This window comes from Caretta caretta, chromosome 5 (genome assembly GCF_965140235.1).
Source record: "Caretta caretta isolate rCarCar2 chromosome 5, rCarCar1.hap1, whole genome shotgun sequence".
Classification (NCBI taxonomy): Eukaryota; Metazoa; Chordata; order Testudines; family Cheloniidae; genus Caretta; species Caretta caretta.
In genome coordinates this window covers 80,503,572-80,526,858 of record NC_134210.1, presented here as the reverse complement: position 1 = coordinate 80,526,858, position 23,287 = coordinate 80,503,572, and the positions used below count along the sequence as shown (strand labels likewise).

The window sequence follows — 23,287 nt, the reverse complement described above, 5'->3', positions numbered from 1 at the left end:
AGTTCATGAAGTCATGTCACACCTTTCAAAATACCATAATTATAAAGTGTGGAGGTATATAAAATATGTCCTTATCTCTAACCTTGCTCTATGTCCTTTCCCCTCGCCACAAAGACCTAAATAGTAGAACATTGCCTCTTCATCCTTTCTGCTATTTCTAGTTTGGATTTTACAAACCCCTTTTTTACATCAACATATTCCCGCTTAAACATTCACACAGCATCAGTTTTCTTTAGAAATTCTGATTCTAAGCATGTAGTGAAAAATTTATACACACAAAAATAGATGCCATGTGTATCAAAAATTAGACTAGAACCTACTGAAATGTGTTTTTCTTTAATATGTAAACATGTATATTTTATATGCTCTTTTTTTTTTTTTAAATCCCTAAATCCTTATTGTGAAATATTCTATGGTACAAATTCCATTCCATTTTGAGTAGGAAACAGTATACATTTTAACTTTTTACTGACATAATTTTACTATGAAAGCTTCCTGTCCTTCAGAGTCTGCTTTAAGGATAAACCACAAACAGATGTTGAGTATTATTAACCAGTAAATAAAATGGAATGTATAAGCGTGTTTTATTGGTCCAGCTAATGTTTCAGAAAGGTTACAGTCTTTTTACACGTTTTGTAAGACTTTATGAGCTATAAACTACAAATTCTTTTGCGTATGGGTTACACAACTTCTATGCTGTAGCAAAAGCACTTGAAAATGTTTTTAAAAAATCATTGTAACTAATTCATTCCTGCCTTTTCTGGTTTTATATCAAACCAACTGAAGTAAAGCAGAGGCGAATCAGGCCCATCGTTTGTTTCTTTTTTTATATTTCCCTATTGTAGTCTGGCTTTTAAGAACTGAATGGGAATATGCCATTTCATTCTTCAAAGAAACTCAAATATTGCAGACAAAGAACCAGAAATGTAACATGCATAAAATATATAACACATAATTAACAGTCATAGATTCTAATGGCAAAAGGGATCACTAAGTCTGACCTCCTATGTAACACAGGCCATAGAACTTCACCCAATAACATCTTCATCAAGCCCATTATGAACAAAGCAGCTTAAACGCCAATAAAAAAATATGCAGAACTTTATTAATAATAACTAATTTGACTGGCATAGGCAGCATAGGGTAGTCATGAAATACTGTGTTAGGCCCTGATCCTGTGAACACTTATGCATGCGCGTAATTTTAGAAACATGAATGATCACACTGACGTGGAAAGTTAAGCAAACCTAAGTGTTTGGAGATTCAAGGGTTTAGTTAAAATTGAAAAGCCAATTAAGAGTAATTATTCAGTTAAATTGTACAAATGGTGTAAATCAGTCTCATTTAATCCATAAAATTCTACAGACAATGGTCTACTTTTTGGTGTATTAATAAAAATGTCCCAATAATCTTCTCGACTACAATAGGTAAATCGGGCTATCATGTTTATGAGGGCTGGACTTGATGCTGACCAACTTGAATTGATAGCATTTGTTTTAATTTAAAAAGATAATTCCAATTTTTAAAAGTGCCTTTTATTTTTAACCTTGGATATAATAAATGTAATATTTTTCCCAACAGAGCTTGAAATTGTGTCACTTATGTGAGATGTATGATATGCTGATTTTCGGAGTGCATGAAGAACATGTATTGAAATATCTTTTTCAGACAGATTTACAGTATTAACCTCAGGCTATTTTAAGTCACAATCAATCTTTATGAAAACAGCACAGAGATTACAAAGATCCTTTTTTTCCTTGTGATTGCAAACCAATATTTTAAATTCAAGCTGTTTGAAGAAAATAGTTCTTTGAAAATACTCCAAAGGTTGTGACTTTCTTTTTCTGCTTTTTTCCCCTTCTGTGCTTGAACGTTACATGAGTTAGAATGACTGTTACCTTGTGTCAGCCAGAACTGAACAAATGGCTTTAAGTTAAACTGATTCAATTGAGAATCATTCAGTTTCAACTAGATTGCACTTTGCATAAACTAGTAGGTAGTTAAAAACAAATGATGAGGTTATATTTTTTCAGCTACCTTTACCATGCTTAGACCCCAGTCCTACAAATACTTTTGCTCACATGTAAGCACTGAAGTCAAATGGTATATTTTCACATGCTTAAAGTTAGGCACACTATACGTTTTTTGTAGGATCAGGGCCTAAAATTACAGGCTTCAAGTATGCTAACTGTAGCATAAGTACCAGATGTGTGGGGGGGAAAACCTGACTTCTCTGAAGCCACTAGTGAAACTCCCATTTACTTCAATGGGGCTAATATTTCATCCTAGACATGCAAAATAGTCTTCAAAATGTAGAACAAATTCTGAGAATTTTTTTCTTTCATATATTGTTATGGATTAAATAGTGAGACCGTGTCTCTGAAAAAAACTTCCTACAATACAAGGATGAATGGGGAATGAAGAGATGTTTGTCTCCTCACTGTACCAGACTTTAGATGTCCCCCAAGGCCATTCCCCAGCTTCTTTGGGAGATGCCGCCTCCTAATCTACTTCCAGTTCTGGTTTATCAGAGAATTGGACTTCCTACTAAGTGGTTACCTACACTGTGCTGTGCGCCTGTCACAGTGCAACAAAATGAATTTTACAACCTACTCGCCGGGTCCTTGGCCTGCTGAGAGGAAGGTGACAAAACACCACACTGCCCAGGATACTCTGACAGTGAGGGAAAAATGCCTTCCTATCACCAAAAAGGTGACTAGCATGATAGCCACAGCAAGGCCCCAAAATATGGTCCCACTCTAATTCCCAGGGGATGAGGTTGGAAGGGAACTTTTTTTATAAGCCTTCCCCTTTGGTACACAGAAGCCAATAGGATTATTCTGTACCCTTCTGTCCAATCAGTCAGCCACAGAGATACCCTTCTTCCTTCCTCAAGCCCATAATTGTCCATGAGGAGGGAAAAAGGCGGTGGTGCAATCCTTAAAGGGGCCAAGGGTTTTTTTTCTCCTGCTACCTCAGAGGTTGCTTTCCTTATTTCACATCATACTAAATTTACTTCTTTCCTGAGGCTTTGGCTACACTACAAATTAAGTCATCATAAATGATGTCATTCAGAGGTGTGAATTAGCCATCCCCCAGAGGGACATAACTTATGCCGACATAAGCACTGGTGTGGACAGCACTATGTTGATGGGAGAAGCTCTCCCACCAACATAGCTGCCACCACTCTTGGGAACTGAAGTCAACAAGAGAGCTCTCTCCCACTGGCTTAGAGCGCCTACACAGAGAGCTTACAGTGGCACAGCTACATGGATGCTGGTGCTGCGCCACTGTAAGCTGTCTAGTATAGCCGTAGCCTGAGATAGGCAAACCTTACTCCAAAGCTTTGCTGGTACCAAAACTTATTAGGCCATCTGGTAGGCAGGTTGTCCAATGCTGACCAGCAGAACTGGTGCTGATTTCTCTGAAACGTGGTTTGTCTCAGCATTACTCCCTCAAACACTTCATTATTACAAAGCTGTTGTTTAGTATCCCAAAGGCCGTTACCACCTGCAATTTTCATAGCAACAGAAGTTGAGGGGTGATTTGCCTTTATGTGGGCCATGGTATAATAGATAATAAAGTCATATTTTTGCAGTTTGTGACAAGACTGACAGCTCTCTTGAGGCTTAGTTCAATATGAGCCAAATTCAACAAATATTGTATTTACCAAATGTTTTTTTGACCTAGATATTTTTAATTGCTTACTAAATACTCTTTCCATATTGTTGGATGCAAATGTGAAGTCGTCTTACAAAATTTTGAATGACCTAAAAACAACTTTTGTTTTTACTGCTGCTAGCACTCAGCAAAACATTGGACCCGTCTGTCTGTTGGAATTTTGATAATGTCTTATGCACATTTAGTTGGCTCGTACTCTCATTGACTGAGAACACTGTATAGCTAACCCACAAAGACGTCCGAATGGCTGATTTCGGCAACATTGAGGAGCGCATCCACCTCCAACTCAAGACAATGGGCAAAGCATTGAGAAGTACACCCCAAAGGGAACTTTTTTTTAATAATATACACAGTCTCTTCTCTTTCTAGTCATTACTGATGTCCCATCTGTCCATTCATTCTGCTGCTTAAATCATTCTTCATTAGCTTTTTCATAGTTCTCATAGACAGAAGATATTGAGTGTTGCCTTTGCTGTAGGGTTTTATTACTTCCACAAGGACAAGAAAATGTTTTTGACATTTTGCTGTTTCTGCACAACAATAAAGTGTTATGGCTGATTTTCCAAGAGAGGAACACTCTCACTAAGCATGCCAAGAACAGAGTTGGCATTAACAGCTCTTTCATGTAACTTATTTTCCATTTCATTGGCAATATGGTATGCTTTCTGATGCTCAAATATCTGTAATGAGAACAGTGGATCTTTTCAACCTGTGCTTTATTTAATCTCTCAACTCACAAAATGTACTGTATGGAAAAGAAAAAGGGTTTTTTGTTTTTTGGGTGGGTTTTTTTGGCAACTACTTTGCAGTATGTAAGTTGTCCTAAAGCAGTATTTGCTTTCTGCAAACAGCTTGGAGCTGTATCTACCATAGAATCTGCCAAAATGTGTCTACTCCTTTCTTCTGTCGTCATCTTCACGGAACTGTGGGTCTGAGTCACAGTGCTGGATACTTTTTCTCAGAGCTATAGATGTGGGGTTATTCTGCAGTTCTTGCATTTATCCATGATGAAGAAATATGAAACCCAACTGACTTTGACTTGATGATCCTGATTCTCCATCACTGACCATTTTTAAATCAAGATTGGATGTTTTTCTAAAAGATTTGCTCTAGGAATTATTTTTGGGAAGTTCTATGCCTTATGTTATACGGACAAATGATGATCACAGTTGTTCCTTCTGGCCTTGGAATCTATGAATCTATTAAATGGGTAAGAGCAATTTACCCTTGACATAATGAGGGAGAGAAAGATCGAACTGTTTCCTTATAGAAGGCTTCCCAGTTCACTGCTGTGTGTCCTAAAATGTTTACAATAGTCTGTATTTTTCCTGGTGATAATCCTCTGAATCAGTGGTGGGTGTTGCCTTATAGTCTGTTAGTTTATCTCCTTTTATGGTCCTTTGGGCATAGATTTTCACCTTCTTAAATATCTCTAAAGCTACAAGTAAAAACAATACCAAAATATATAACAGATGCACAAGTGCACCTGGGGAACGAATGTTTTTATGGACAAAATGTCATCATACTTACTTATTGGGGGAGGGATAGCTCAGTGGTTTGAGCATTAGCCTGCTAAACCCTGAGTTCAATCCTTGAGGCGGCCATTTAGGGATCTGGGGCAGCAATATTTGGTCCTGCTGTGAAGACAGGGGACTGGACTCAATGACCTTTCAAGGTCCCTTCCAGTTTTATGAGATAGGTATATCTCCATATTAAACACTTTTCCTGTCTCATTCATCATGCCCATATGGCTTGTTGGCAAGACACTTGATCTCAGTGAGGTAAACTCCTACTGTAAGTTCAAACTAGCCTGGTGTATTTTTTTCCTTGCATGTTAGTTTTTCCTTCCAGTCTTTGAGACTTCAATTATGTACTTCTTTAAAATGATCTCAGAAGCATTTTAGGACCTACTTTACTCACTATAGATGTACCAATGTAAATTAGAATTTAGTAACAAAGAATTATACTGTACCTACATCAGTAAGACTTTTGTGTGTGCCTTATGGCGATGTGTTTTAAACAAACAACATTCATCAATAAGTTTGATGTTAATTAATTAAGCATGAACATTGATAGGAAAGAATAGTCCAAAATCTATGCGTAATTAATTAGCCTGCAATTATGCACCCTTCTCCTGCAAATAAATGTACAAATCAGATGACTGTGTGAGTAAAGGGCAAATTAAGCAAGAATAATAGCAAGCCAACCTGGATTGGGGTGCAGTAACAGAACAGTGTGGATAAACTTCCATAGCACCTGCCCACCATGATTAGCTATAGTGCACATGGCTGCCGTCTGAAGACATTTTTGTTAAAATGTTGTGCTGTTGCTACCACTTGTTCAGACTCACCAATGTGAGGGAACAGTCGAGAAGGCAAGTTTTCAGGATGCTGTCAACATTATAAATATGATATCACCCACCCCTGCTCAGAGCAGGTTTACACACCTTGGTGCTTCAAATGCCTTAGCCACTGGCAGCTTGTCTATACTCAGCTTCCCCATTGCTACCACCACTGGAGCTGAATCGGGGAAATTTTAGCAAAGGCTTCCTAGTTTAGAGAGAGGCTACAAGGATAACCCTGAGCAATACCATTTCTGAAGCTTTTGTTCTGCCCATTCAATGTAAAATGCTATTAAGAAAATTTATTTTTCTTAAATTTTGTTGTTGTTGCCTTTAGAAAGTTTATTTTTAACCTATGTGGTTGATGTCAAAGTGCTGGGATAAGACCTGAAAGTGTTCACAAATGTTCACACTGTAGGAAATTGTATTAATGGTCATATCAACAAGAGAATAAAATATTAAGCAGAAGCAGAATGAAATACTTTAGACAAAGTTCTTTTTAACTTGAAGAGTAACCTGGTTTTGAAAGCAAATTACCCATCTTTTAAAAAGAAAAGGAGTACTTGTGGCACCTTAGAGACTAACAAATTTATTTGAGCATAAGCTTTCGTGAGCTACAGCTCACTTCATCGGATGCATTCTCTCTAAGTCGCTAAGGTGCCACAAGTACTCCTTTTCTTTTTGCGAATACAGACTAACACGGCTGTTACTCTGAAACCCATCTTTTAAAGGTACCATTTGTGACAGATGGCATTTTCCTGCAATATTCTTGGAAGACTGACTTACATTTACATAGATTTGGGATCCATTGTATGAAATGAATGATTTATGTGTTATTGTGGGGGTTATTATGGAATGATATTGTATGTAACCTCTCGAGAAGAGAGATGTGACAGATATGAGACATGGAGGGTTCAAAGTTCTATGTTGAACTGTGTGCCAGACAAGATTGCACTCTTGGAACAAAAAGTTTTAAGTGGTTTTACTGCGGAATATGTAAGGGCAGGTAAATGCAAATTCCCCACCTCCAGTTACGCAAAACCCCAGCCATTTGAGTAAGCCATTGTCTGCTGATCAGCTGTTACATGAAGCCAAGCTCAAAGGCTCAAGCTGAATAAAGGAAAAGACCTATTCCTGGTTGTTCTGGTTCTGAATCTGAAACAGTTAAGAACTTGTAGCCCTGGGCAAAACTCATTTGAAGGATTGACACCTACCAGAGTCTGAGATTGAAGTTGGGGTGACCTCTGGTAAGCTTTTTAGCATGTATAGGTTCCTAACATTTTTTTGGGGGTAATGATTTCACCTTATTTGCTTAAAGAGCTGTATGGTAACTTGTAACTGCTGGCAATTAGACTGTTTATGGCCTTCAAAGTTAAAGGAAAGCACAGACAATGTGACCTGTTTAAGCAGTCTGGCCTGCTGGGCACATTGCAGTGTAGACAGGGAACTGTGCAGCCTGGAAAAAAACCCTAGGCAGAAGAAAGGAAGATGTGGGTATCTACCCAAGAGAGGTGATGGCTGAGGAATCAGGAGCCTAGAGTGGTGCCATTAAGAGACCAGGGAGGGGGAATACAGGTGCAATTGCCTTGAACTGAGACACCATTTAAGGTCCATATTTTCAAAAAACTGGGCTTCCATTTTGTGCATGTAAATTTCAGTTGGAAAGAGAATAAAAGAGATGAGGTGGGGGAATAATAATTCACAGGAAGATCGGGTGGGGGGGGAGAAATTAATCAGCAAAATGCTTGCACACGTGCACAAAAATTCCAGCCATTTTGTACACATGTAGCATCCTAGCTGAAAAATTTACCTTTAAATAAAGTAAGTCAGTTTTCAGAGTTAACAACTTTGGTGAATTTTTGTTGAAAGTTCAATAAAATGAATAGATTTTTCATGAAATTGTTTTAAACGTTATGTCCCTTCTTTCTTACCAGCACTATCTCCTCATTTACTAGTTAGGCAACTGGAATATATTTTTAAAGCATTTGAATCTTGCATCTTTTAGAACAATCGCATATGAATCCTACCTGAACAAAACTACTGGCATGTAGCATTGGCAGAAACGGAGCGAAAACATTCAACTCTTATCAATGTGTACTGAAGTCAAAACTGCCTTCATAACAGTTCAATCTGTCTCTTACACATCCTGTTTGTATCAAGTTATCTCTTTACTTTGCAAATGCTGGTGTTTGAAGATGCAACCTATCAATCACAGCAGAAATCCAAGACTTTAAAATGGAAAATTAATTTTAGCAGAGAGCAGGACATCATCTTCAACACTGTAGCCCCTTAAAAAGGGGAGATCAAGCTATAATAGAAGCCGTCAAACCTACATGAATCACTTAATCATGTTTATATATAACTTGCATATTAAAAAGCAATATCCGATGTCAATGGCTCAGAGATAAAAATATCTTAATAGTCAGTAACTGACTAATGAATACTACAGTAATAACAGTTTAATTTGAAGAATTCTGACAGCTGGTTGCCTTGATGAGAGCTGTTACCAAGGAGCCCTGGTCCCATGCTGAGAACATCCACAGCATGCTGATTTATAGCAGCAGTGCAGAACTGTTTAATGTCAGCACCTCTCAGCTAAAGTAATAATAAACGGGAATGTTATGGTTTATTTTTCTGTATGAATTGTTCAGGCTCTGTATGGTAAGCACCAACTCAATAGGGGATAATAGCTGCCATTCTCCAGGGAGTTGTAACTGAGGTTTAGGCATTTTTATTGGCAAGGTTAGTGTATCAAAATGAATCCAGAAGAAGTTGTTTTTCTTCTCTCTCTGTCTCTTTTGATCTCTTGTCCCATTCTGGTTAGCAAATATAATTCTTATGGTTATGAAAGCTGGCTTTAGGTTCCCACTACAAACATCTCCTTGTAGCAGTTTAACTGTGTGTTGTGAAATATACTGCATACAATCCTGTATGATTTTTGCCTTTGATATGTAAGCCTCCCTCCCCCCGACTGTGACTTCAGAACATTCACTAAATTCATTGACTTAAAAGCAGACTATTGCTATATTCCAGAAACTTCATACTAAGAAATAGTGTGTTTGAAGAGCTTACTGTGAAAAATTATTTTTTGGATGGCTTCATTTTGACTGTTGTGCCTTTTGTTCTTGTCCAACATTACAAACATGTAATATTCCTAACAAGCAAACCTCTAGAATCCATTTTAGTTCAGATCTGCCATCTTGAGCATTTAGGTTTGCAGAGATTGGTTATGAGACGCTGCATGACACGAATAAATATGAACATTTTCCTCACAGAAGCATTAAGGTTTGGGTGTTTCAATGGCATTTTACCTTTTAAATGTACACTGCATTTGATTATAAAGGCAAGCACATACTTACATTAGCTAGAGTCTCTCATCTTTTGCCATAATTTTTTGGCTAAAGATGAAAACTGCAGATTAGTAACAGGCTAATGCACAGATTAAATTCATCTTTTGTTGTTTGTCAAAATTGATGTCTCCTAGCTACTGTATTGGGATTATGCCAGGACCCATTCGGGTTCAGCCCCAAAAACTTGGGTTAGAGAGCCAGAGGCTTTGAGGTTGGGGGAGAACAATTCCTTTCGTGAGCCCCTTTTATTTTACTGCTGGTCTTCATTTTCTGCTGAGCCACTAACTTCACTGATGTGGCAACTTCCATAGTGGGTATTTATGGCTGTTTGGGCATACGCCTTTTATCATTCAAATGCACATCCATGGGGGCAGGAATAGCAAACACCAGTGAAATGCACTAAAGCACGGTGGTTATAGCCCTAACAAAACATGTCTTTGTTGATTACAGGAAGGATGCCATCTGCTGTGGTGGTTAACTATGGAGTAAGCACTAAGACCAAGACCAGCATAATAAATGTGATTGTGGAACTGGAAGGGAAAAGGATGTATTGGAAGGAAAGAAATGACTGTTAACTGGTACTGAGAGGGGACTATAGAGATGCCCATGGTTAGAATAATTGGAACGTACAAATATTTGACCTATGGTACAGCATATCTTCCAACAAGATTTAGCCTCTTTGAAACTGTACACTGCCTCTTTGTTAGAGGTGTAAATTGCATACAGCTGTTGTAACTGCAGTTTGATGCCAAATCAGAAATATACTTAAGCCCTTCCCTATTCAGGAAAGCACTTAAGCGCATGCTTAATATTAAGCAGGGGAGATTTCAATTCTTCTTTCCATCTGTCTAGGACAGGGTGGGCAAACTTTTTGGCCTGAGGGCCCATTCGGGTTTACAAAATTGTATGGAGGGCCGGTTAGGGGAGGCTGTGCCTCCCCAAACAGCCAGGTGTGGCCCGATCTCTATCCAACATCGCCTGCTTCTCGCCCCCTAATGGGGGCCGCCCCCGGGACTCCTGCCCCATCCACCACCCCCTATCCCCTGACCACCCCCAGACCCTCCAGCCCTGACTGCCCCCGCCACCCCATCCAACCCCTCCTCTCATTCGTGACTACCCCCCCCCAGAACCCCTGCCCCATCCTTCTTCCTGACCACCCCCAGAACCCCTACCCCGACTGTCCCCTGCTGCCTCATCCAACTGCCCCCCCAGGACCCTTGCCCCCATTCAACCCCCCTGTTCCCCGCCCTCTGACCGCTCCGACCTCTATCCACACCCCTGCCCCCTGACCACCACCCCGAACTCCCCTGCCCTCTATCCACACTCATGCCCCCTTACCATGCTGCCTGGAGCACCGGTGGCTGGCGGCGCAACAGCCATGCTGCCTGGCTGGAGCCAGTCATGCCACTGTGCAGCACAGAGCACCAGGTCAGGCCGGGCTCTGCAGCTGCGCTGCCCCAGGAGCTCGCAGTCCTGTCGCCCAGAGCATTGCGCTGGCAGCGCAGTGAGCTGAGGCTGCGGGGGAGGAGGGACAGCAAGGGAGGGCCCGGGGGCTAGCCTCCTGGGCCAGGAGCTCAGGAGCCAGGCAGGAGGGTGCCGCGGGCCGGATGTGGCCCACAGGCTGTAGTTTGCCCATCTCTGGTCTAGGACCTTCTATGACCCGCATCACTATCGTGTCTCAGTGCAGGCCTTTGGGAACCCTTCTTTAATTTTGTGAAAAACCCTGCTCCCTATAGGAGTCTTGCCATTGACTTCAATGGGATTAGAATCAGACATACAAAGAAAAATCTGTCCCTTTCTCCACATCACCGAAGGCTCTACTGCTACTGGTGCCAGGGACTGGGGGTAAGATTTGGATATCATGTGTGAATAGATCTACTTTTCCTCCTCTTATTACACATGAGCCAACACCCCCCACCCTGAAGGAACAGTTCTGGCCCCTGCACATAGCCAGGCTTTAGGTATTATTAAATAACTCTTGTGTACTGTAACTGACTAGCTCATACTATCATAAGATATATCTAGTTCATTTTTAGTAGTTATGATTTATTCCTTAGTGTTTAACCTATACATTTATTATATAACCGATACATTCCAAAGTTTTTTTTTCTTCTGTTTTCTCTAAAATTTACATTTTATTGCTTTTACATTGTGTTTAACGGGGAGGGATAGCTTGGCTTGCTAAACCCAGGGTTGTGAGCTCAATCCTTGAGGGGGCCATTTAGGGATCTGGGACAAAAATTGGGGCTTGGTCCTGCTTTGAGCAGGGGGTTGGACTAGCTGACTTCCTGAGGTCTCTTCCAACCCTGATACTCTCTGATTCTATGAAAGCATTAAATGAAAATGTACATATTAAAATAGAAATATTTAGATATTTTTAAATGGTCATTCTTAGATTAAGGTTCCATTTATAAATTAAAGGGTTAATAAATATTTAACATGTTTTAATAAATGAATACTCAACTGATTCTGACAGAGTCCAGCAAATTAGCAAGTTGCTTATAACCACCTAAAACACCTACTGATGTGCTTAAAACCATCTGTAATGCTATGTCTGCAACATGCTTATAACTAGTAATTGTTTGATAACCCTTTAAAAACCAGTTTATAAATAGAATTCTAATATTAAGTGTGACCTGTTAAGGTCACAGCTTGATTTCAAGACAGTTAATAAGAGCTCTTTCAGTGATAAAATTACTACATCAGAGATAATTCAGCCAATTACTGTATCATACAATTGACTTTAGTTCATTTTATATTGCAGTCCTATTGGTTCAAGTGATGTAAAACTTGTCTTGAGCACTTCTAATATTTTTAAAGTATCATATTTCACAACCATGAAATATAGCTTTCTGAAGGCAACTTAGCCATGAATATAATATGACCTTTAATCTTTAGTTGGCATCAAGCACAAAATAAATAAATAAATCTCATAGCTATGATTAATCTGTCAGCGATGCTTAAAATGTGAGGAACAATCCAAGTCAATTTTGAAAGCATTTTTCTCCAATAGTTGCAAAACATGAAACAGATTGTGATTTCAGAAGTAACTCGAATCAATCTCTCCAGCCAATAAAAGTTGTTTGAAACTGTCTTGAAATCAAATTAAAGTAGTGAAAACAAAATTCTAAGGGGCAGTGTCTACTTATCAGTTATACCCAAACAATCATTGTGGTTTGCATCAGTGTAATAGGGGGAGGTAGGTGAAAGGAGGGGCCTAAATATTTTGCTTTGTTTTTTCCCCCCATAATTTTCTAATAAATAGAACTTTACAAAAATAACACTTTCTACAGGAGGTCAGAGAGATTTTTCCATATGGTTATAAAACTGCAAAGAAAAATATTTGAACATGCTCTAGATGTATTAAATGTAATGATCTGAACATGTTTTAGGCAAAATACTACTTGTTTTCCAAAAGTAGAACTTCTAGTTCAATGAGACTATCCATGTGAATAAGGCAGACTGGAGTTTAACAATGGTCATCAAGGCAACAACAATGTAAACTAAAGGCTGGGAGAGGAAATTAGGGCCTCTTCCCATCCCTCTCCGTTTTTTTGAAGGTCTGAGGAGTGCAAGTTGCCCTGTTGGAACCATGACCCCTAAAGGAATTAGTTGCCCGATTGACTGATGATGATTGACATACACACACAGCTAACTCTTTAGTTGCAACAACCTACCAACCCTTGAATAAGATCCATATGTTTAGAATCCACAGTACAAATATGCAAGTCTCTTTTTTATCCCAATAACCTGCACAAGGTAAATTGAATTAAGAGAAGCCCAAGTCATTGGGAGCTGTCCTGAGTCTGGATCACAGGGTTTTTTCAGCCATACATAGCAAGGCTATTTTTCAGATATCTTCACACACAGAAAAAATTGTCACTTTTAAAATTAAGATATTTAGAGCGAGTTTCTGATTTTTAAGACAAGGCCTGGGCTGGAAGTGTACAGAGGAGCCATCCGAGACCTCCCGGTGGAAGTGCCCAGACCTAGAAAGAATTGTGCTTGAGTCAGCCATAGGTGCAGTTTCGCTGCTATATTTGTGGGGGCAGTGCGTGTGCTGAAGCCAGTTCTCCTGGCTCTCCCCCTGCCTGGAGTGGTATCTGGGCTGCCAGTGCTGAGGGTGGGAGGATGGGCTGGCTTAAGAGGGGAGCCCCAGCTGCTGCTCCTGCTGCCGTCCACTGTGGTGACCTGAGCATGGGAGCTGCAGCCACTCCGGCACCAGCTGCTGCGGCGATACCACCTTTCTGCTGCCTCCCAGTGCTGCTGTGGGCACCTTCCTGTTGGGGCTGCTGCTGCTGCCGCCAAGGGGATGCCACAAGCCAGGCTCCAGTTTCCTCCAGATTTCCCTATCCCTTTCCCCTTCTCACTGCCCCATCCTATCTCCACTGTCCCCTCCCCATCCCATCCCCCTTCTCCACTGCCTCTTCCCGCCCCCCCCCCCCCGCCCCCCCACTTCCAGGCACTCACCATTGTACAGGAAAAAGGATGGTGGCCATGCAGGGTGCCTGTAGACGGCAACGACGACTGGCAGTGTGGGAAGAACATAGCCTTCCCCACCTCCATCAGGCTGAGCAGAGCAGCTTGGTGCTTGCAGAAATTGGGCTGGTGGAGTGACTCCGCATGCCCCACCTCTGTTTGGAGCGGGTTAATGCCCCCACCTGTCCCCCCCCAAATTACGCCCGTGGAGTCAGCCCAAATTCTTCCTGGGAGCTCTTAAAGGAACCCACGTGGCAATGGCAGCTGCACCGTTCTTTCATTGGTGGGCAGCTCAGAAGAGTGGTGGGAGCCGACAATCTACTCGTCTCTCTCCCCTGCTGGGTAACCAGTGTCTGTGGGAGTCCCAGCAGAGAGCTGAGGCCTTGCTTCTCAACAGGATTGTGCTCAGCCTCTGCACACAGTACCAGATTGGAGGAAGCACAGGAAGACCAGATGTAGAAATGGGAAGGAGAGATGAGATCTTTACTCTTCTTTTTTTTTTTTTTTGAGTGGGAGGAGAGAGAAATCAGTATCTTGGCTATTAGTTTAGTTAAAACTGGTGTACACACTCTTATTTCAGTCTGAGTGGCTTACTTTGGCTTAGGTTAAACCTGTTGATGATCAATGTACGATAAGCTGAATCAAGTCTAGTTTAAAATGAAATCAGACAGTCCACACCACCTTTTCCACTGGTTTAACAAAATAGGTTCTAAATAACACCTTACATTAAACTGACGCAACTCCCTATAAAGAAGGAACTTGAGGAGGATAAACTAAGGGAGTCAAAATAAATATGCAGGAAAAAATGAAAAGACCTAAACTAACAATGCTGAAATGGAAAAAGACAGAAAGAGCTAAAGAGGAAATGACGCAATATGAAGATGGAGCAATGCAAAGTGTGCCTTTCTGGAGTACTGTGGGTTTGTGAGAGATTATTCAGTTAGGGTTTAGATCAGTGGTTCTCAACCTGTAGTCCAAGGACCCTTGGGGGTCTGCAGGCTGTCTAAGATTTTCAAATGCACCTCCATTTGAAATTGTTTAGGGGTTCGCAAATGGAAAAAAAGTTGAAAACCCACTGGTTTAGATCATTACTGTCCCTGTGATTCTCTAGAATATTCCTGTAGAAATGTATTCAAAGTGTGTTTTCTTTACAATGATAGTTTATGAACCTAAACACAAACTGACAGTAATGAGAAAATAGTGTTGCTAAATCTATTTTTATGTAAATTACCTCATTTAAAATATTCTGGAAGCTGTAAGGGCACTTAATGAACCTTACCGATATTCTTGTTAGAAATGCCTGACTTAAACCCTGATCTTCTCTTTCAGCCTTGATAATCTTCCTTTCATAGTTTAATGTGTTTGTTTCCCTTCATGATACTTCATGATACTGTAATTATAACAGTTTATCTTCCCCCCACCCCGCAAGCATCTAGCAAACCCAGTTTGAATTAAAAATGAACAAATCTTGGTGTGTTAAATGTAAATCTACCTCCAAGGCTGTTGTTTGTTGTGCAGATAGCAGAGGAAATGATGATGTAACAGGCATAATTTATACCTGTGCCTCTGACTGCCTTGATAGGGACAATTCTGTCAGCATCTCCACAATGAATCAGTGCCACTAGTAATATTAAATACCTTTTTGTAGGGCTTCTCTTTCAAAGCAGCTTTGGTTATAAGACTTAAAATTGCATTGAGTATCAATTTAAAAAATAAAAATTCATTGGGCAAAGAAGAGAGGAAAGTGAGGTTAAAGTGATCATGTGGCAGTTAATCAGAAATAATAATTGTTGTTAACTGTAAGACCCCAGTCCTGTGAACACTTACACACATCCTTTACTTTAAACATGTAAATAGTTCCCCTGAGATCAAGGGACTACTCATATGCTTAAATTTCACCATGTCCATAAGTTTGCAGGATAAAGGCCTCACTGACAAGAGTTTATACACAAAGTAATATTTTTATCATCAAACTTTATGGGCTGGAGTGGTCACATTGAAAAGTGGGTAGCTGTTTTTCATTTTGTATATAAATATCATTGCATTTATATTGTATAAGGAAAGAGTGTGTAGATAAAGGAAATGTTATGTTTTTGAAGAATTGTTCTTCTAGAAATATACAAATTAAGGGCCAGATGGTGTTGTGAGGCCACAGAATTTCTTGGGGATTAAGGACATGGTGAGAAGCTGCAATGCTTCCCTGGAGGAATTCTGGCTCACTCTGTCCCTTCTACTACCATGGGTGGTACCATGTCAGGGAACCAGGTGCGGGGCGGGGGGAAAAAAGGCTCTGCAGCACTCCCTGTCTCATGCTCCTACAGAAGCTCCTGCCTAGGTACACTATGGTGTTAAGTTTCAGAGTGGTAGCCATGTTAGTCTGCATCAGCAAAAAGAACAAGGAGTCTTTGTAGCACCTTAGAGACTAACAAATTTATTTGGGCATAAGCTTTCATGGGCTAGAACCCACTTCATCAGATGCATGGAGTGGAAAATACAGAAGCAGGTGTATATATACATAGTACGTGAAAAGATGAGTTGCCTTACCAAGTGGGGGGCTCCGTGATAACAAGACAATTAAAGTGGAAGTAGGCTATTCTCAACAGTAGAATACCAAGGGAGGAAAAATCTCTTTTGTAGTGGTCATGAGGGTGGTCCATTTCAAACAATTGACAAGAAGGTGTGATAACAGTAGGGGGAAATTAGTTTTTGTAATGACCCATCCATTCCCAGTCTTTATTTGATGGTGTCCGGTTTGCAAATTAATTCCAGTTCTGCAAATTAGACATGAGCTTGCTGTATGATTCAGGGCTGCATCAGCAGAAACATCAGATCCACAGTATGACTACACCTGGACTATTGCATTAAAGTCTGGGATACTACATTACCAGAAATACATTGAAAAACTAGATGGCATTCAGAGAAGAGCAACAAGAATGAGCAGGGAGCTGAAGAGACTGTCTTATGATGAAAGAGTGACAGATAACTGTGTGTGGCTGGGTTAGATGTAGAGCTGCCCAGGAAGAGTGGAGATTAGGGTGAAGATGTCCTGTATGTCCCTGTAACTCAAACAAACAAAGAAAAGATAACCAGAATTTAAGTAAAAAGGTAGATGAAAGAATTTGAAATGGTAATCAAGGATTCTCAAGCAAGTAAAGTAGTAGGAGAAATTTGTTCTTACAAATACTTTCCCACATTTTGAATAATCACTTGAGTAAATAGGGAGACTGTTTTAAAGTTAATTCTATACTAAAGTCTGGAAAGAATTACCATTAGATTTCTTTTTAGTAGTAATATCCAGGTACAGTAAGCACTGAATGGCAGCTGAACAATGACAATGGCAAAGATCCTTTAAAATCCTCAGGTATATAGCTCCCATTGTCTGTAATGGGTACTGTTTAGCAGCATTCAAAGGCAGAAATTGGCCTTTAGTCACAAATCAATTAAAATGTCATGTCTCAGTAAACCCTTAGTAAGTTTGACATTATTACATTGTTTATACATTCTTGATACATTTAATTAGAAACAATATAATGAGCCTAAGCTTCCAGATATAGGCTGTTGGGGCAAACGGTATTCATTAATGGGTGTCTTCTGAACTTTTTGGGTTAGCCCTCAAAGCTACTATATGGCTTGAGGGGTTTCATGCTCCTCAGTATTCTGAAGAGTAAAATGCCAGGGGCTGAGTAATGCTGGATACATTTTAACATAGTCGGTGTATGATCAGCCTCAGAAAAGTACTCCTAATAGTAGAAACCATTAGACATTTCCTAAGTGTTACCTTGGTGTCCTTCTCTAACTACCGGGAAACTGTGGTAGCTCAGATAGCAGTAACTGTGGGTAAATGCTAATGGCTCTTTAAATGACAACTTATTCTAATGAACAAGACTTTCAAAAGCCCAGAGTCAGTGTAAATGCTTCCAAGATGCTGCAGCATGAACAACAGTGAGAGTCAAGGGAGGTCAAGACTGATGATTTGCTGGCTGCTGCAATTTTGTCCACTCATTGTAGGCTCTCCGTTTGTTTCCTAGCTTATGATGTTCCCTCTCTTAAACTCAGTGCTAAGCTACTTTTAGTACCTCTTCTCTCCGCTATAAGACTTCTTTCTCATGTCTAACCTTCTCCTGTATCCTGATATTAACCTCCAAATTACTCTTTCTGTCCTCTTTAGAATGTGCTTTGAGCAGCTCTTTTCTCCAAACCCCGATCCATTAATCTCAGAACTATACCTGGACTACCTCTAGAGCAACACTACCACGGCCTGTAAATGCACTACTGTTCTATCGTTGTCATTCTTTTACCACCATTATTGTAAAAGTTATTTTTTTTCCTTTCCTTTTTTATGTCAGTGCTATAATGTAGTTTACCCATTGCAATGTGAGCTATGAGTGAACTGACACTTAGAAGTTTTCCTTCCAGCCAGTTTTAAGGGATTAGCTTTTCTAAGAGCACTCAGATCTCTAAAGTTTTAGTTCTACTGGGAAAATCTTGAGCCTATGACTTCCAAATGAGTTTTAAAATTCCTATGAAGTGGTGTTCTCATCTTTAAGATTCTCGGCTTGTTACCTTGTGTCAGAACAAATCTGAGTAGAGAATTTTCTGTTGTTCAAGATGCTTAGATTGTGTCTTAATAATAATAATAATATAATAAAAAAAGCCAACCTGAAACATTTTCATTTGTTCTTGTGAAACACACATGAAGCATATGCTCATTAGTTACAGGAACTAATTTAAATGATAATGTTTTCAAATGGCCGACATCAAATAAACCAAGGGAGGTAAACATCACTGCAACATGGTAAACAAGCTATGAAGTGCAGCTGAGTGTGAAGATGATTATCAAGGGATAGGGTTTGTGAGTACAGGGCAAGTAAACCAATCTACTTTCAGATAATAATGTAATTTTCTCATGCAATATGCCAGATTACTTCTCCCTCAGCTCTACTCTTGCTGCTCTCTACTTCAGTAATATCCACTTTGTTCACTCAATTCCTGAGCCACTACTGACAAATTGTGAAGCCCATCAAACTGTGGGTCTGTGTGCATGCTGCTGGTATATTAATGTATTTGGTTGCTGTGAGATGTTCACAAATGCCAGAATAGCCATTGATTTTCTTCAGCAAGAAGCCACTAAAGGGCTTGTAAACCAGAGCACATGAAATGTAATTAATCCTTCCTCTCCTGGTGGAAAAGATTATAAATATTGCCACAGTACTTAAAACAGCTTTTATAGTATTTTGTGTCATTTTGGGTTTAATTTTCATGTACTTAATAATTAGACAATTAGAAAACAGTTTAACTTACTTGCAATACTATACATTACATTTTGTAATGTCGCATTTTGTAGCAAAAAGTAAACATGTTGTAGGGTACTACCAAATGCATTTATCAGTTTTCCTGAAATTAAAATGCATTCCTGCAGGCTGTAAAACTAGGATATTAACTGATCCATTTTTTTTAAAAAGTACTTTTGCTTAATGTTGGCCTTCCATAATAAATTTCTATTTATTTAATGCCTTTCATCTGATGATCTCAAACAGCTGTACAACACCAGATAATCATTATTACAGATAAATGTTGTTGCATCCATTTTACAGATTTGCACCATAAGGCACAGAGAGGATAACGAAAGAATTTACAGAAACTTGCACAGATGCAAGTGGTCTATTGTGTGCTACAAACAGGGCCCTGTGTATTTTAGGAAGCTCAGAGCAGTTTTTTGTCATTCTCAGTTTAGCCTGAGAAGTCTGAAGCTGAGCACTTCAAGACAATGTGTCCAGGACTAGGTTAAGGGCTGGGTGCTCAACTGGGATTTTGCAAATGCAAGCTGAAGCCTCCTCACTCTTGGCCAGTGATGCTGCTCGCCAAGTCCTGGCAGGGGTGTGACTAGGCCATTTGATCTTCACAGCCACCCCTCTTGGAAGCCCACTACAAACTGATTCCTCCTAATATTTAGGAGTGTTTAGGTGAAAGTAAGATTTTGACATTCATAGAGAAAGGAAGCAGTTTTCAAGGGAGTTTTGAGCTAGGGCTTAGGCTCAGGATGGAGGGGTGGGTGTATTAGATTAGTCAGATTTCTGGGAGGGAACTGCACCTGCTATTGGCTACAGCACAATAGCCATTCTAAGGTAGTACATGTTGAGTCAAGCATTGTTAGGAGGAGGTGTGCAAGACTTGCCCTGGCTTAGAAATGGAGGAGATGCCAATCACAGGTGCCGGCTTCCTCCTTGCTCCAGGGGTGCTCAATCCCTGCTCCACCCCAGGCCCCTTCCCCCAAACCCCCACTCCCACCCTGCCTCTTCCCGCACCACGCCATTCCCGCCCTGCCTCTTCCTGCCCAGTTCCGCCCCTTCGCCCGAGTGCGCCCTATCCCCGCTCCTTCCCCTCCCTCCCAGCGCCTCCTGCATGCTGCGGAACAGCTGATTGGGGCAGGCAGGAGGCGCTGGGAGGGAGGGGGAGGAGTTGATCAGTGGGGCTGCCAGCGGGTGGGAGACACTGGGGGAGAGGGGGGGAGTTGGCTGCCAGTTGGTGCTAAGCACCTACTAATTTTTTTTCATGTATGTTCCAGCCCTGGAGCACCCATGGAGTTGGTGTCTATGATGCCAATAATCTCAACTCAGCATCTGTGAGCCAAGAAGGACCTTCCTCACTGCAGCTCTGAACCCGTGGATAGCTTCAAACACCTGTTTATTTTTGATTACCTTCCCTGATCCTAAATATGGAATCCCCTCCCTCCCCGAATTACAGAGAGCTGTGGCTGAAGTTGAGCAATACTCAGATCTGGGCTGTTGACAGCCTTGAAGTCTGAAGAGCCCTGTAGTGCTAAAGCTTCCTTTCTAGTTGTGGTGTGGTGTGAGGTATCAGATCTTTAAAAGGCAACATTAGTATAGATAGGAGAAGCTATTTCAGTTCATTTTTATTTAGTGGATTCTAAAATGCAATAGTTAAATTATCTCTGTATGAGGCCAATACAGATGGACTCATGGCATTAAGGCACAAAGATTTGAAAAATGGTACCAGCAATATTTCGAAAAATGATCTGAAACATTTCTGAAATACTTCTGAACTTTATGTGGACTATAGAGAAAACAATGGCATGGATGGGTCTTTGGGTTTTGTTGGCACTATTTGGGAAGACTTATACAAGGCACTCATGGTTTCAGCACTTGTGTGAAATGCAGCCATTCTAAACACTTGCCCATAAAATTTTGTATCACACTATCATGTGTATTCTCTGATCAATGTGAATTTAACACATACATACATAATCCTCCACACATACATAATCCCTTTGTTTTAGAAAGAGAGCCAGATGATGGATTACAAGAAAAATTTAACATTTAAATTTAAGTTTCCCCCCTTCCCCCTCCCACTCCTATGCCATTCATAGTCTACATGCGGTGACTGGTACTATATAAACACCAAATCTAGCTGGCTTTTGTTTAAACAGTGCTTTGTGTGAGCCAGAATCTAGGGTGCTTAAATATCAGTGTTCTGAGAACATAAGTATGGTCTTTAATAACAGGCAGCTGGGTATATAAATATTAATGTATACTTTTTTTTATTCCTAAGGTAATTTCCAGGACACCCATCACATGAGATCAGATCTCACCAGCACAGTTTGAATCAGACTCAAAATCCTGCCCACAGCACTTCGTAATCTTAAACAGTTAGTGTTAATGCAAACAAACAGCCATATCTGATAGGAACCATTTGCAGCGAGCAGAGCAAATATCAGCAAGGAAAGGGTCACTTCTTTTATACTCACAGTTCATTTCTGTAAATAACTTACTACTGCCTCAGCCCTCTTGAAAGGTCTGGCCAACAGCTTTTTGCAAACATTGAATTTTACCCGCTGTACGATGCTATGATTGTTCCATCTTATAAAAAGTCACCAAGATGTAAACTACCGCTGATGGTATTTATTTAGCTTGTAGTTGTCTCGTAGAGTAGCACTTATCCTTTTGGGATCACCAGTTATTTTTGTAAATCTCAGGGGATTATTTTTTATGTTGATCCTGCAGGGCTCTTTGTTTGAATTCACTCTCTTCAGACTTTGCTTGCCTTGCACTACAGCTTGTACTGTTTTAGTTTAAAACTTTCTGTTCACGCAACATGTTGAAAGGTAATGTCGATTAGAAGACGCTTTAAAGTGGAAAATGAAAAGACAGATCTTTATACAAGGAGGCAGTTTTGCAGAGCCTAAAAACTACTAGTGGACTGTGTAGCTAATGTTTTATATGCTAACTCTACCACAGAATGATAGGTAGGCAATGCTTGCCCTGTATTGGCTCAGTGGTAAATGGTTTCACGTCATTAGGCAAAGATTCCTTTATTCCAAGCTCTGCAAGCCAAAGAAAAAGTCAGTCCTCAATCACTATGGAGATTTTTTTTCTCCTTGTTCTTCATTCACTCTGAAAAATAAGTCTGTTTGAGAGCACACAGCAGTGTAATTGACTCTATGGAGCAGCTGTCATAGGGGGTTTGTTATAAGAAATCATATTAGCCTTCCTTTTAAACTTGCTGAAGGTAATAAGTCCTTCCTGACATTGACAATTCATACAATAAAATGTCTCTGTTCAGAAAGCAACACTGAGCATGACAAATAATTAATAGCGAACATGTAAATGACACAAATGAGGTCCATTTTTAAAGGTGACCTCCAAAGAAATAAGAAATGGGCTTGTGGCCTTTTTTCCCCCTTTTTACTTTTGTGACGTATAACAAAGGCCTAAAAATTTGGGACCCTGCTTGATTTTTACAGTAGAAATAGATATCTCGTCTTCCCCGGCAAATATCATAATGACTGGGAATTATAGTAGAGCACAAGAAAAATTATGGAAATGGCTACCTAGCAAGAGATGTGAGTGACAGCTGAGTAACTGAATGGGGAAGAGATATAGCGTCAAGCTCTCTGCATTTTTGTGTTTGTGTATGTGTTTGCTAACACCTACAGTTAGGATACAATTTAGTAGAGCTGATCAGGAATTCTTGGATAATTTTTTTTTTCCCCATAGGAAAATGTTGACTACTGAAAATTGTGGGTGTTTGTTTTTTGGGATGTATCAGTTCTCAGGTCCAGGATGTAATACTGGATGACTCCTCAGAACAGCACATACACCAAAATAGTCAATAGCCTAGTGTCCAGGGCACGCGTGTTGGAGGCCCATGTTGAAGTCTCTGCTTCAAGTCAGGCACAGCAGGGATTTGAACTTGGGGGCCCCCTACATCTCGAGTGAATGCTGTAACCAACAGGCTATTGGCTACTCTGGGCAGGTTGTTTTGCTGCAAAAAATTTCAAAAGGTCTTAATTTGTACCTCATTGGCATGAAAAAAAAGTTGAACCCTCCAAAATTTTTGTGAAATGGAATTCTTAATTTCTAGTCCACCCTAGGTTAAGAATTCTTTTCAGGAACATGCAGGACATACTTCAGGAAAA

General features: G+C 40.2%; 1 long non-coding RNA gene across 1 annotated transcript in view; it reads right to left on the bottom strand.

Annotated features, from left to right (window-relative positions):
- LOC142072022 (uncharacterized) overlaps positions 1 to 22,022 on the bottom strand; it is a 35,379-nt gene extending 13,357 nt beyond the window's left edge. The window contains exon 1 of the long non-coding RNA XR_012668304.1: positions 21,617 to 22,022. This is a non-coding gene — a long non-coding RNA (uncharacterized LOC142072022). The remainder of the gene's footprint in view (positions 1 to 21,616) is intronic.
- Positions 22,023 to 23,287: the final 1,265 nt, after the last annotated feature.